This window comes from Falco biarmicus, chromosome 5 (genome assembly GCF_023638135.1).
Source record: "Falco biarmicus isolate bFalBia1 chromosome 5, bFalBia1.pri, whole genome shotgun sequence".
Lineage (NCBI taxonomy): Eukaryota > Metazoa > Chordata > Aves > Falconiformes > Falconidae > Falco > Falco biarmicus.
The window spans coordinates 39,397,219-39,410,898 of NC_079292.1; positions in this window are offsets into that span (position 1 = coordinate 39,397,219).

Here is a 13,680-nt window from a genome sequence, read left to right on the forward strand (position 1 = left end):
GTGCAGTTCTCCTTCCCAGGGTGTAGTTGTTCCTTTCAGTCCCAGGTTGCAGGGAGCGGCATAGTACTCCTCATACCATGCAGTTCTCTTTCCCAGGGTCTTTGTGTCTTGGTGTCCATGAGGACCTCATTCCATCTCCAGGTCTCTGTTGGCAACGTTGAAACAATGTTGTTCTCTTTAGACCGACTCTTACAAGTGCCCAAGTGGGAGAGTTAGTGGCAGTGTGGAGTGTGTTTAATAGCTAAGAACGGGCTAAGACTCTGGTGTATATTTACACTGACTCGTTTGCAGTGTTCAAAGGATTCACAGAATAGCTCCCTTTTTGGGAACAGAATAACTGGGAAGTAAACCTAGTGCCAGTGTGGCAAAAGGAGAAGTGGCAATAAATCTTAGATATTGCCAAACATGGGGATTTTGCAGTAGCATGGGTACCATCTCACCAGGAAAGGGGCACTCAAGCAAGTGGATGGAATAATAGGGTAGATGAGCTGGCCAGAATCACCCCTTTGCAGCAGGAAAATCAAACCAGGGAAAACTGGGACAGGCTTTTGGAATGTCTACACATTAAGTGTCATCATTCAGGGTCTAATGATTTATACAAACGGGGGCACATGCCAGAGGTTGGCCTGTCACTCGGGAAAACTTGCAACACCTGTATTTCAGCTTGTGAACAATGCAGGCTCCGACTAGAGGGACACCCTATGGAAGATTCCCCCCTTCATTTGAGAGATAAAAAGTGTCTCTGGGAAACTTGACAGATAGATTACATCAGACCTTTCGACCTTCAGAAGGGAAGCAGTATGTATTAGTAGGCGTGGAAGTGATTTCTAGCCTGGTTCAAGCCGAAGCATTTCCACGAAAGACTGGGGAAAATACAGTGTGAGCCCTGAAAATTTGGTTTAGTTTCCTCCCAAAACCTGATTCCATTCAGTCAGATAATGGCAGTCATTTTACTGCTGCCAAAGTGCAGGAACGGGTGAGGGAAGAGGGAATCAAGTGGGTATCCCACCCCCCATATTATCCCTAAGCTAACGGGATAATAGAACAAACTAATGGACTCTTAAAAAGCTACATTGGATGGAACACCTTTGGGATGCAGTTACCCGAGTTAATGATCGCTGGGGAATAAATGGATGTCCCTGACTGAATGCCTTTTGTCCTAACCCCCCACTTTGAGCCCAAAGTCTCAGACTCTCAGTACTCCCGGAGAACGAGTTTTTTCTCCTGGACAGCCTGTGTTGGTAGAAATGCCAGCCATTGGAGCTGTTCCTCTCGTGCTCACTGAACCTCTTAATAAATATGCTTGGAAAGCCAAAGATGCTTATGGAAAAGAATATAAAATCAACACCAGGTGGATTACTCTATCATTCTAATAACAAATTACTTCCGATTCCTTTGGAGGAACTGAGTTTGGTTTTCTTTTCTTTTCCAGGGGAGGACTCTGGAGCCTGCCTGAAAAAAGAAACACCCATATGAAGCTGCTGATTGTCTGTGTGGCTTCATCAGTATTTGCCTTATTAATATTTATAGGATGTTTAGTTTATCATTGTTATAAGTTTAATTTTTATTTAATAGGTCACAGTTTTGGTACACACCCTTGACTCATCTATGGTAATATTACTGAATGAAATCAAAATTACCAAGACAGGGAATTTTACATTTCAGGTTTGAATCTATGTGACAAAATTTTAAATAGTGATTAATGCTGTCTTGCTGTATTTCCTTTTATAAAGTGATTTCCAACTGTTTATCAAGGTTTATTAGATAATGGGGAAACTCTTGAAGTAGATTGAGGCTGCCTAAGAAGGACAAGATTCAGATAAACCAAAACAGAATACACCTTATGATGCTTAAACTTTTTAAATTTTATAGGGTACTGGAAAGTGAATTGTGGTGGAGAAGTGACCGATCAGTAGGATATGTCACCCTACAGCTGAGGGGACGAGGCCTGTACAGCCTGGAGAAGAGAAGGCTTTAAGTGGACCTAGAAGCACCCCCCGAGAGCCTATAAGGAGATGTTGAAGAAGATGGAGGTGAGGTCTTCACAGTGCTACATGGCAGGAGAATGAGCACAAGTTGAAAAAGGAGAGCTTGGTGCTGGATATAGGAAAACATTTTTCACCATGAGGACAGGCAGGCAATAGAGCCAGTGGTCCAAGCAGTCTATGAGGTCTCTGGCCTTTGATGTTTTCACAACCTGGCTGGATAAAACCCTGAGCAACTTGGCCTTACTGCAGAGCTGGTGGTCAGGGTGCCACAAAGGCAGCAGCTCCTGTGAGCTGGGATAGGTGGGGGCAGCCTATGAGGGCAGCAGGGCATGGGCCCCACAGCCAAGGCCTGTCCCACCACCCCACCCAGGAGCAGGGCAGCTGGTGGAAACTGGGGCAGACCCAGCCCTGGGCCCTGGGCACCTCCCTGGGGATGGGCTGGGAATGGGCCAGGACACGGGTTCATGCGTGGGCCTGGATCAGCTGGGCCTGTGGCCTGGCAGGGCAGGGCTGTGTAGAGCTGGAGACCAGCCATGCTGTGGCATCATTGGGGCAGAGCCAATGTCCCCGGGGGTGTGCGGTGGTGCTCTGGGTGCTGGGCAGGGGCAGTCAGGCCCATGGGTGCCCTCAGGCCTGGACACCGACCCTGCTTTGAGCAAGAGATTTGAACTACTGATCTTTCAGTCGGAATTATATTATATCACCCTACGACCTTAAGCTCTTTTTCCTAAAATGAAAAGCAAACAAAAAAAAAAAACTGAGAAGAAATTTTTTAAGACTGAACTTTGCAGCTTGTAATTATCAAAGAACAGGCTCAGCAAATGAAGTGACTTTAAGCAAGGTATTTTTGTCACCACCTATTTGAATAGCGGTGATGCAACTGGCAAAATACCACATTGCAACTGCACAAAATGCACAGGAATAACAAAACAGGCCTAGTAGTGAAAAAGCAGTGCTGCTGCTTAGTGACCTTAGTCAAATATAATGAACACATTATAATTGTATTTTGTTCCTATTAAAACCTAGCATGGATATATTTCCAAATATAGGAAAAGTAATATTAAGTATTAGCCAAACAATTGCAGATCTGTCAAGCTTAAAGTACAAAATTCCTAAGAATAAATGGAAGATCTAGTTATTCATACAGATAAATAACATTAAATTTAGTTCAGCAATAAAATTTTAGACTGTTGCTCGAAGTAATTAATCACAAAGCCCAAATCTATACACTGAAACTGGTTGAGAACTGGTTTATAACCATTTAGTGATTACAAGTTACAAAATTCAGTTAGCTGTGTAAAAGTGAAAAGCAAACAAAAATATCATTATATTATTGATTAACTTCTAAGAAACAAATCACAGGAAAATGAGGAAGAGTTTTAAAGGATCATCAAAACAAGTATAGTGTTTGCATACAATACTGAGAATGCTTAATGACAGCAAACCCTCCAAAATAATCTAAAGCATCTTTAACAACCAGAAATAAAGGCAGCATGTGTAAAAAGAAGTGTAATTGAGGATATTAAAACTAAAATAACTGCCTGCAAAGCTGGAATTTCTGTTTAGAACAATTAAAGTACAGAGATTATAAAAAGTTAAATGAAAAAAACATAATACATGAATCTAAAAGACTATTTATGAACAATTTAGTAATGACATCAAAAGCAAGTAACAATTTCTTGAAAGCCATTAGTAGAGTCTCATAATAGAGACTGAAGAGCCAATAGACGATCAAGATACAGTACTCAGGAAAACAAAGACTGTTCAGGGAAAAGAAGGATAAAACAGAAAGCCGTATAATATATTTTGCACCAGGAGTTTTATGAAGACACTAAAAAAATTTCCTTCATGGAATATATTTTTATGTGGTGAGTGGACGATCTGTGTCAAATGGTAGGTAATATGTATCATTTTAAAAGAAATCTATAGCATTGACAGTAGCAATCACTACAACCAGATTTTTTTGCCACAAAAAGCTAAAAGAATTAACTGCCAAACTAACAACAGTCACTTTGTAGTTAGAAGTGTGTGTACTCAGTTCATTAAATTGGCTTCAGTATGAAAGAATGGCAGTCAGTAAAGAGTGATGTTAATTATAAAAGCGTTCAGGGGCTTCTCAGAAATTATTGTTCAATAAATCTGGCTCATATACTGGAAAAGCTAGCAGAAAATATGTTTGACAATGGTCATAAAGAATATTGGGAAATATGGACATGTGGTCTGCATACAGCAGCTGTTCCTGTGTTTCTGTATGTTTCTCATGTGAAATTATCTATAATACCATTCAGTTTTACAGAGAAACATAAGAAAGTCAGCAATATGAAAGATGTTAATGCATTCCAGATCATTAAAAAACACTCAACCTATTGAAACTGATCCCTTTTCACCGGTTGAAACAGAGGAAAAACTTCAGCCATTTAATGTATCTTGTATTTACACTGGCAGATACAGCAACTGAGTTGGGAAAGTGATTGGATCTTTTTGCATATAAAATTTGTATTGCATTATCTGCCTGATGCTATAATGGAAGGAAAGAAAGTCAGAACAACAACTTTTTGTCAAAAGAAATTGCAGTCATTTCCCTCATTTTTTTTTGTTTCAACTATAGGCTTTAGATGTATAGTCAGTGTGATGTCCTTGTGTTATTGGAGGAGAGGAAATGAAGTCTATTATCTGCTAATATTTGAGATATTTTCTTATTCTCTTTTTTGTGTATCTTAAGGTACTTGAATAAAGTTTGAATATATTCACAAAACATATTTAGCAAGTTTACATGCAAAAAAATCTGTTGCTTCAGCAGAATATTTTAGGTGCTCCCATAAATTCAGTCAGGAGCATGGGGATATTTGAAAGCATAATATTATTTCATTTTCCAGGGAAGAATGTGGTGCTGGCAGGTGTGAAAGAGGAAGCTTTTTCAGGAAGAAGTGGGAAATCAGTGATGACTGCAGAGTAAATTGCTAGAGGCTAAATGGCTAGCTGCATTACCTAGTTGTTGATTTACATGTTGCATACTTACAATCAATTTTAAAAGGAAGTCTGTCAGTCTACCTGACAGGAGATGTATTTACTTTCTTTAAGAGTTTTTGCTTGCTCCAAGTATTTTTGTTTTTCCTTAAGGTGCTTACCAACAGGTAATGTTTTTGACTAATACCCACTTTTCTTAAGTATGACATTTTGACTCTTTATGCAAGAAGTACACATAGCATTTTTTTATATTTCCTGGTCTTCAATTAAATAAAACTTCTTTCAAAAGCCCTGCCATGCTGACCCTACAAATATTTACGCATGGCTGTGTGGTCTACAGGACAGAGAGGGATGTAAGTGGTGAGGTCTTACATTTCTCTATATGAATGTAAAAATATAGGGGGGATTTTTTCTTTTTCTATTACTTTGATTTCTACAACAATTGCATAGCAATTTGCAATTAATTAATTGTTTTAATCAGCATAGCATGTACAGTAGTTATCAGTCCTTTCCTGAATTTATGCTAATGCTATATTGATTTCCACCCACTCCAACTGTATAGTCTACACAATTTACAATATTTCAGTCTGTTGATGAAGATTTAGTATTTAAAAATTTATGTTGTTAGTAAAAACAATTAGATGTCTTTTCCAGGGTTTATTCAAATTATGGATTAGTTTGATAAAAAAATCAGATTAGATTTCTATCAGCAATGAAAAAACTCGAGAAGACATCGGCTTAATAACTAATCGCAGCTTAAGCACTACGGTGCTGCTGTTGCCTTTGTGAGGAGCTATTTTTTGCCCGTTAGAACGTGGTTTTTTTCCTTGTCACTAATCTACAAAGCTGATCTTGTAATATATTCTTATTAAATGTGCTAGGTTCTACAGTCCAATGAAAATAAATCAGCTCACAACAAGAAGTTATATGCTTTGGCCTAATAATAATTTCGAGTATCCACACTGTTTCTGAAACTTGTCAAATCAACAAATACTGACGGATTTAATTTTCAGTACTGATCTTGAATATCTACACTTTACAATTTGTGATGTCAAATTAATTTGATGAAAAAGTGCAGGATGAATTCTATGTAAATATTTTGAAATAAAAAGTAAACAACTGTTATATGGGATTAACAAGAACCTTCAATCTACAAACAGTAGTAAAGGAATATTTACCACAATTTTCTGAATTATTGAAAACAATAGTTACTAAGATGAAAATTCCAGGATTTATTTTTGTTTGCTTTCAGCTTTAAAATGTAACTTTCAGGCAGGCGAATTGCAATTCATGCATCCGATCCCAGGTTGTTATCTAGAAAAAAAAAAAGGAAGGATTATCATGTGGTTATACGGTTATATCAGAGTGTCTACTTGACATGTAAATAATATCAATCTTTCTAGAAGAAGAACAAAAGGATTAGTTAGACAACGTACCAAAGTCCAAAATTATCACTGAAATGAAACTATATACAGTAGCTGCTTACATATAAAGGTCTTTTTGTGGATGCTTTTTATGCTCTTCGATCTGAGAGTTCCCCTGATTTCTGCATATCTGGCCATGGTGCATGCACCTACAGGTTAGGACCTGACTTTTGCATAAGCATCACTGAATTCTAAAGACTATAGGAATGACCCAAAGGTCACTTGGGTTGATCTATAGATAAGTTTTCCACATACCTAATGACACTAACAGGAATGAGGCACTCGTGAATGGAAGACACAGGCTTTCACTACTACCTACCCTACACATCCTAGAGATTAGAGCCTCAAAGTAGCATGTATTTACTTCCCTACTTGGAATCAAGAGTTCTAAATCTATGTTTCTGCCTCTCATTTCCTACAAAATCTTTAGTAGGCTGGATAGCCTCCTCCTCTAGAAATATTGTGAAAAACTGCAGTGTAATGGTTAGGCTACTGACTGTCTTCAGTGTTACTAGACACAAACCCCTTAAGCACTTCTGCAATTTACATTAAACTTTTATTGAATGAAACAAAACAAACAAACAAAAACCAAAAGAACTTGCTGACCAAAATCCAAAACTCCCTTTGTAGGGAATGCATAACATAAAACTACATAATCATATTCTTTTTTTTCTCATCCTCTGTCTACAGGACAAAAATTCAGCATCACAGGATTACACAGGAAAGAAACATTCTCAGTCCCCAGATAGTCCTGCTGGAAGTTAAAGAAACTTTCCTAGGAAATATAGCTTTGAATCCCAGTTTCACCTGGAACACTGAAGAAAAGCATCACTCCTTAATGATCCTTTAGGTAACAATATAAAAAAGGGCAAGCTTCTTGTACCACTGCCATCAGAAAAACAAATCAGCTGCATTCTGACTAACAATCCTCTGAATGAATTTCAGGGTCCAGTTTCTAAGCAGTAGTTGTTATGCTTGAAGTACAGTACTGAGTAGTGCTCAGTAGCCCAAGTCTGACGATTAACTTTGAAAAGGAGGAATAGTTTAAAGGCATAATATCTTCCTTGTTTAACTTAAACGTATCTAAGAATTTAACTCAATCTAGCCAAAGAAGATACTTTCAGGACTATCTTCTAATATGTAATAAGCTCTGCTTAAATGTAAAAGACAAACAATGCAGAACAAAAAATTAGTACTACCTTAAATGACAGGCTGGTCAAGTTATTATACCTTACTATTTCAAGAAAAAGATTTTTCCTTTTCATTTAATCCAGCACCAAGTGGAGATTATTTCTTGTTCTGACTTGAAGGAAAAGTGTTATTTAATAACTGCCACTACTACTTCCTGCATCACGTGTATTTTCCTCAAGGGTCTCCAATCCAGGCTGAATGCCTCCGCCTTTCCTCCCTTCCATAGATCATTTGTAAGATTTGACAGGATCGCAGTCCACAGTAATATGGCTGCAGGACACGTAAATAAATATTTAACATCTAATAAAGGATCTTTCATAATAACACTGAATTTTACAAAAGCAAGTCAGAAGAGTCTGCAGATGCTCCATAGCACTAAATGAAGTTCTATTCACATGATGGAACTTTACTAATATTCTCCCCAAGTGGAAACACAAGGAAACATAGTCTTTAGAAGTTGGCTGAATCACACTATCCCCAGTGCTTAACAGCTCTTACTAATTTCAGGACAAACTGCATCTGTAATCTGGAACACCTCTGAGAGTCTCACTACTGTATCAGGACAATTTATACTTCCCTCTATTTTTCCTGAATAAAGAGTGGAGAGATGGTGAATTCACGTACATCACAAAACTACAGGTACCTAATATGTCTACATAACATTATTTCTGGATTAATAACCTGCTTATGACTCTTTTACATTTTTTATTATTAAATTTAGTTTTACATTATCAATAGCCTCTTTCTTCTACGTAAGAGGATATGATCTTGACTTTCCTTCTGTGAAGTTTACTGAAATTTTGTTTATGTGGAGCATCTAATGAGAAGGTGGGAGGTATGTGCTTTACGCAGGGAAAACTTATGCACAGCTATTATTGTTATTAATGGAATTCATTCCTAAGAAGTAACTAAAAAAATTGTCATAAAAGATTCTCAGAAACAGAAGACATATGTAAGAATATACCCATAAAAGGGACTCCTGATTTTCATCACAGATTAAAATATATTTTCCTGAAGCCAAGAATGTGCAAGTCAAATCACTCATCAGTCAGACTGAGAGCAGTGTCGGAGCAGACTGGGAGCATGCAATGTTAGGCAGCTGCCAAATCCAGTTGCCTGATAGAGAACAGGCTGCTACAGCCCTGTGCCTGCAGATCCAACAGATTGCAAAGTGTGTACTCTTAATAGGCACATGCACACAAATACATGTATACAACATTCAAACACGCAAATGGGCAACGGCATAGATGAGCACAGACAGACACACAGCACTCATGTGAAGACAGAAAGCACAAATGGCCTCATCGTATTCCCTTCTCTAGCTGATCAGGATTAAGACCCATCACTGTGGAATACATTGAAGTTATACAAAATGGACCCCTCCAGCAGCTGGGTTCAGACACTTAATCTGCCCAATAACAGGCACAGCTGCTGGCACCTGGGGACAGGTGAGCTCCCAGGGCTACCAGTCCTACTACAGCTGCTGGTATAGGCACAAGCACACACCCCCTGTGGATCCTCCAGTAGTGGTCTTAGATGCTCAGCCTGTCCAGTAGCTGGGATTACATCCTGCACTGCCTCAGCACATGTGTGCATGTGCACACACACATACACAGACAGGCAAACGGGTCTTTAGTCAAACTCTAGGCCCCATGCCTTCTCCAGGAGCTGCCTTGGACCTCATGGTTGGTCCAGTAGCCATGGCACAGACTTCTTGTCTTTCCAATATGCAGCCTAGACTGGTGGTCACTCTGATTTCCAGCTACCATACACACACTGACATATGCACCTTCACACAACATGCACACACAAGAGTCTCTCCAGGTGCTTGCACCACAGGCACGTGGGATCCCAGTCAGCAGTCCACCCCAGTACTGGCACTCAGGTCCTCCCTCCAAACAGGCACATCCCAGAGAGCCCTGCCACCAGGAAAATCACTAGACATTGAGTTTAGTGAGCAGCTGGGACAGACTGTGCTGGTCAGCTGTGGGCATGGACAGACAGGCATCCATCCCAGCACCCGTTTGCAAAAGACTGGCTCCTTTTCTCCCCTTCTCCCTCTGTTTTCCCACACTTGTTCCTCCCCCAACCACTGCGATCCTTCCCTTTCCCCACTTTCATTACCACCCCTAAACATCCAATAGTAAGTCCTGTGCAGTCCCAACATGCTCTTCCCTGCACCCCACAGCAAGCCCCATACTCCTGGGCAATGCCCTTGTTCTATGGGGTGACCCAAGGAACCTCCTTGTTGACTCCTGGTGCTGGGTTTCCCCTGGCCCATGGGACTGGGACTGCCCTGAGACAGCCCTGGGGCCAGGACAAGCGCTCCTGTCTCCAACTGGAGCATTGGGGTCCTCCCTGTCATGGCTCCTCTGTGCTTCTTCTTGGCTGTGAGGATAAGCCTTTCAGCACTGCATGAGATCAGACTGTGGTTAACACAGGCAGGGCCTGGAGAAACACCTTAAGAATGGTGTTCTGAAAACTTCATTTTTCTACCAGTCTTCCAAATTGAGACAATTCCAAGTATATATGAATCTGTAAAGGTCTCATCTAGGACTCTCTTTAACATATTTGAGACCTCTTTATTGCTCCACAAATTAAGTTGATGAAGAGTACAGAAGTATCTGTGCCTTACCATTTATACATTATTTTCTTTGGTTAAAAGAAGAAATACAGTTTGCAAATGTAATATTCTTGTCCTGTCTTGAAAGTGATTATCACAACCCCATCAAATGTAACTGGTGAGACTGCATTTCCCAAAGTAAATCAGGATCTTACATTTAAGAGTTTAAGTAGAACCCCTTGGGACATAAAAGAATGCTCCTATAATTATTAACATTCTTTTTTCCTCTATTTATATTTGCCCATTCCTTGAAACGGCAGATAAGAACAGATATTCTTTATAGCTTTTATAGCTAGGACCTCTTTTTCAGTATTTGATTTTTTTTTTATTTTATAGAAATGTTAATAATAAACTTTTTGCTTCTGTCTTACATATATACCTGTAGGCCATGGTTTATCCTGTAAGTGTATTCTGTTCTTACTAACAATTAAAGGCAAAAACTTTCAGATTCCATTATAGCAAAAGTTTTAGAGGCTGACTAAAGTCAATAATATTTTTTTTAAAAAATGGAACAGTGGAAAACTCCACAAAAGAAGTAAAAAGAACAAATAACTTAAAATAAAATTATAGACTTAAAATTAAGCAAATAGGTGAGCATGAAGTATGAAGCATTAACCATTTTTGTATAAGTATCGTTCACTAAAATTAAAGAATAACCTCATTGTGTCTGAGTTGGTTGATCCCTTATTCATTAATTAGCTAATAAAAGGGATTTTCTACTAAAAGTGTTTTTGTGTAGCGTATGTTCCTTAGGAGTTTGTTGAGAGCCACATCCAAGATGATGTTCTATTATTCATACTAATCAAAAACAAAGCTCAGCTCCAAAGGGGTTATTTAGGAAGACTTACATCTTTTTAAATAAGCAACATAGTATGTTAACATGCTATTCTGTAATAACTCCAGATTTACTACTTTCTGATTATTACAAAAGGTGAGTAAATTGGGTTTTGTAAGTACATATTCTCTTAAGAGATATAAGGATTAATTTATGACTGATTTTTGGTTTTGAATTGGATAAATTACGAGGAGTGACTTAAAGGCCAGTGATGGAAAGAGATGTTCAACTATTAATGCAGGGATTCAAGCACAGTACATGGAAGGGAGTTATCTTTGCTCGGTCTTCTCAAACCCTTCAGTCCTTCCCACTCTGCAGTCATTTACATGTGTGAGTGACAAGTGAGAATAAATTAGGAACAGGTGAAAATAAAGCTTTTTTATTCCCTTTGAATCTGCAAAGATGGCTTAAGTGTATTCTGCTATTTGGTTCTTATGATGTGCCATTCAAAGTGATGTTTAAATCTGGCCTAGGTATGTTATTCTTCTAAAAAAATCATGGACAAATTTAAGCACCTGTTATTGAGAACAAGTTTAACAAATCAACCAGCACTTCAGTCTTCCTGCTGTCATCATTAGCTCATCCTGTATCTGTGCTCTACTGCCCAAGAATGGTTCTTCCACAAAGAACAGCCTGTGCCTCTGAGGTAGATAAATAGGCCATTTGGCTTAATGATAGGATACTTTGTTTCCACCAAAATTAATTTTATTTTCCTAGCTCAAGGAAAACAAGAACAAACAAACACAAAAAATAACTCCAGTATCTACACACCCTATAAAACATCACTGACTGCTGAGAAAATAATTTCAGTGAGATAGAAGGTCTGGAAAGAACTCTGTAGTAGAAGATGCATAAGAATAAACTGAGGAGAAAATTAGTTACTAGAAAAAAAAAAAAACTTGCAACTTGAAAATTAAAGATCTTAAGTCTGATTCTCATTTGAAGATGTGAGTTGATTTCTGTATTTTTTTTAATTATTGATTTATATTTTGTGCAGGAGAACTTTATTCCTACCAATGATCAAGAGGGAACAATAATTACCATTATTTTCTTTTCACCTCTGAGATTTTAAAGAACAGCACACACTTACAGAGTTGGAAAGATGAAGTTCAAAACTAAAGAAAGAAAAAAAAAAAAAGAAATAGGCAAGCATAGCAACATGACTGGGAAAGAAGGCAGAATATTTACAAACTGGAAAAGATTGAAATAGTCATGCAGATTTCAGTCATTTCTTTAGTGACCAAGAGTCTAGATATGGTGCCAAGCAGTTTTGGTTTTCTTTCTGTTCCTTACCAAGGCTGACCCAATCTCACAATTAGTAATTAAGTGTCTTCTATCACAAAAAAGTACATCTCTGAAGTGAGTCTCTGTGAGCCAATTAGGCAGATCAGTTTCAAAACACATGTGTTGCAGCAGCCCTCATTTGTTGACTCTTGGACAGCTGTGCTAATGGCTTTGTCTCTAGATTATCAATGTATTAGCTCAATTACAGCTACTTTACCTTTTAAAAATGTTAGGATCCTGATTAGTGTTCCCAACCTAGCTGGAATATGTGTGCTGACTGTCCAGCTCTATTCTCTGTGGCTGAGTTTAAAAAACATTAAGGTAACAAAAACATAGTGGAGCGTAAGCTTAAAGTCCAGGTCTAAATGTTCCTGATGGAAATTGCTTTAATTTGTTTTATTAACAGATATTTTCTGTAAACAATGTATTGTTTATTTAAGACAAGATCAGCAACACCATCAGAAAATGTACATATTTTTCTCTTGGTGATTAATGAATGATATGGGGGTTTTTTTGTAGAAAATGTTTAACTTTTGTATTTTTACTTTCAATATTCTGTTATGTATAAAGATATGTACTTTAATTAATGTGAACATACAGAAGAAAATGCAGTAGTCATTACTCTTCAGTAGTCCTATTTATGCCTTGTCTTGAATTTTGGAATTATTTGTAATAAGGTAGGGAACCTAGAGTCATCCCTTTCCCTGGCAAAGTTATGGGGAATAGTAAACCTGCAAACAAAGAGTAGAACTTCAGTTTAATATTTCAACAGGAATAAGTCGGCGTACCACATCATAGCTTCCTCTCAGCCTGCTGAATATTAGTATTAAATTTAGTTAAGGCCTAGAAAAAACTAAGAGTTGAAACATGATGATCTTCAAAAGATTTGGGAGCAATGTGAAGGTTATTGTATCATTTCCTCTGCTTGCTACTAATGTTATAGGGGAAAACGACTCCTAAACCTGACTTCTACTATCACATCAGTGCTGGTGACCACTGTACTCCAAAATTCATTAGACCATTCCTGATGAGAGCAAAACCAGTTCAGGTAGATTGGTCTTGCAAAACACCATCAGGATCAGGGTTCTGCGAAAAACAGATTTATGAAACTCAGCCTAATCTAGCTGTATCCCGGGGTGAACTGGGTTTATGATAATACTGGATTTTACTGCTTGCTAAAAAATAGTTTTTACAGGATTTTTCACTTTGATAAGGCTTTTTAAAATATTTTTTGTTGTTGATGGACAAAATTAATTTTTTGTATTTTTTCAATGAAACCTGAACACTGTGAAGAAAAATTAAATTTTACAAGAAGAAAAAGAGGGAGGAAGAGGGAGAGGTATTCCACAGTCACAGGGTGCAGGAAGA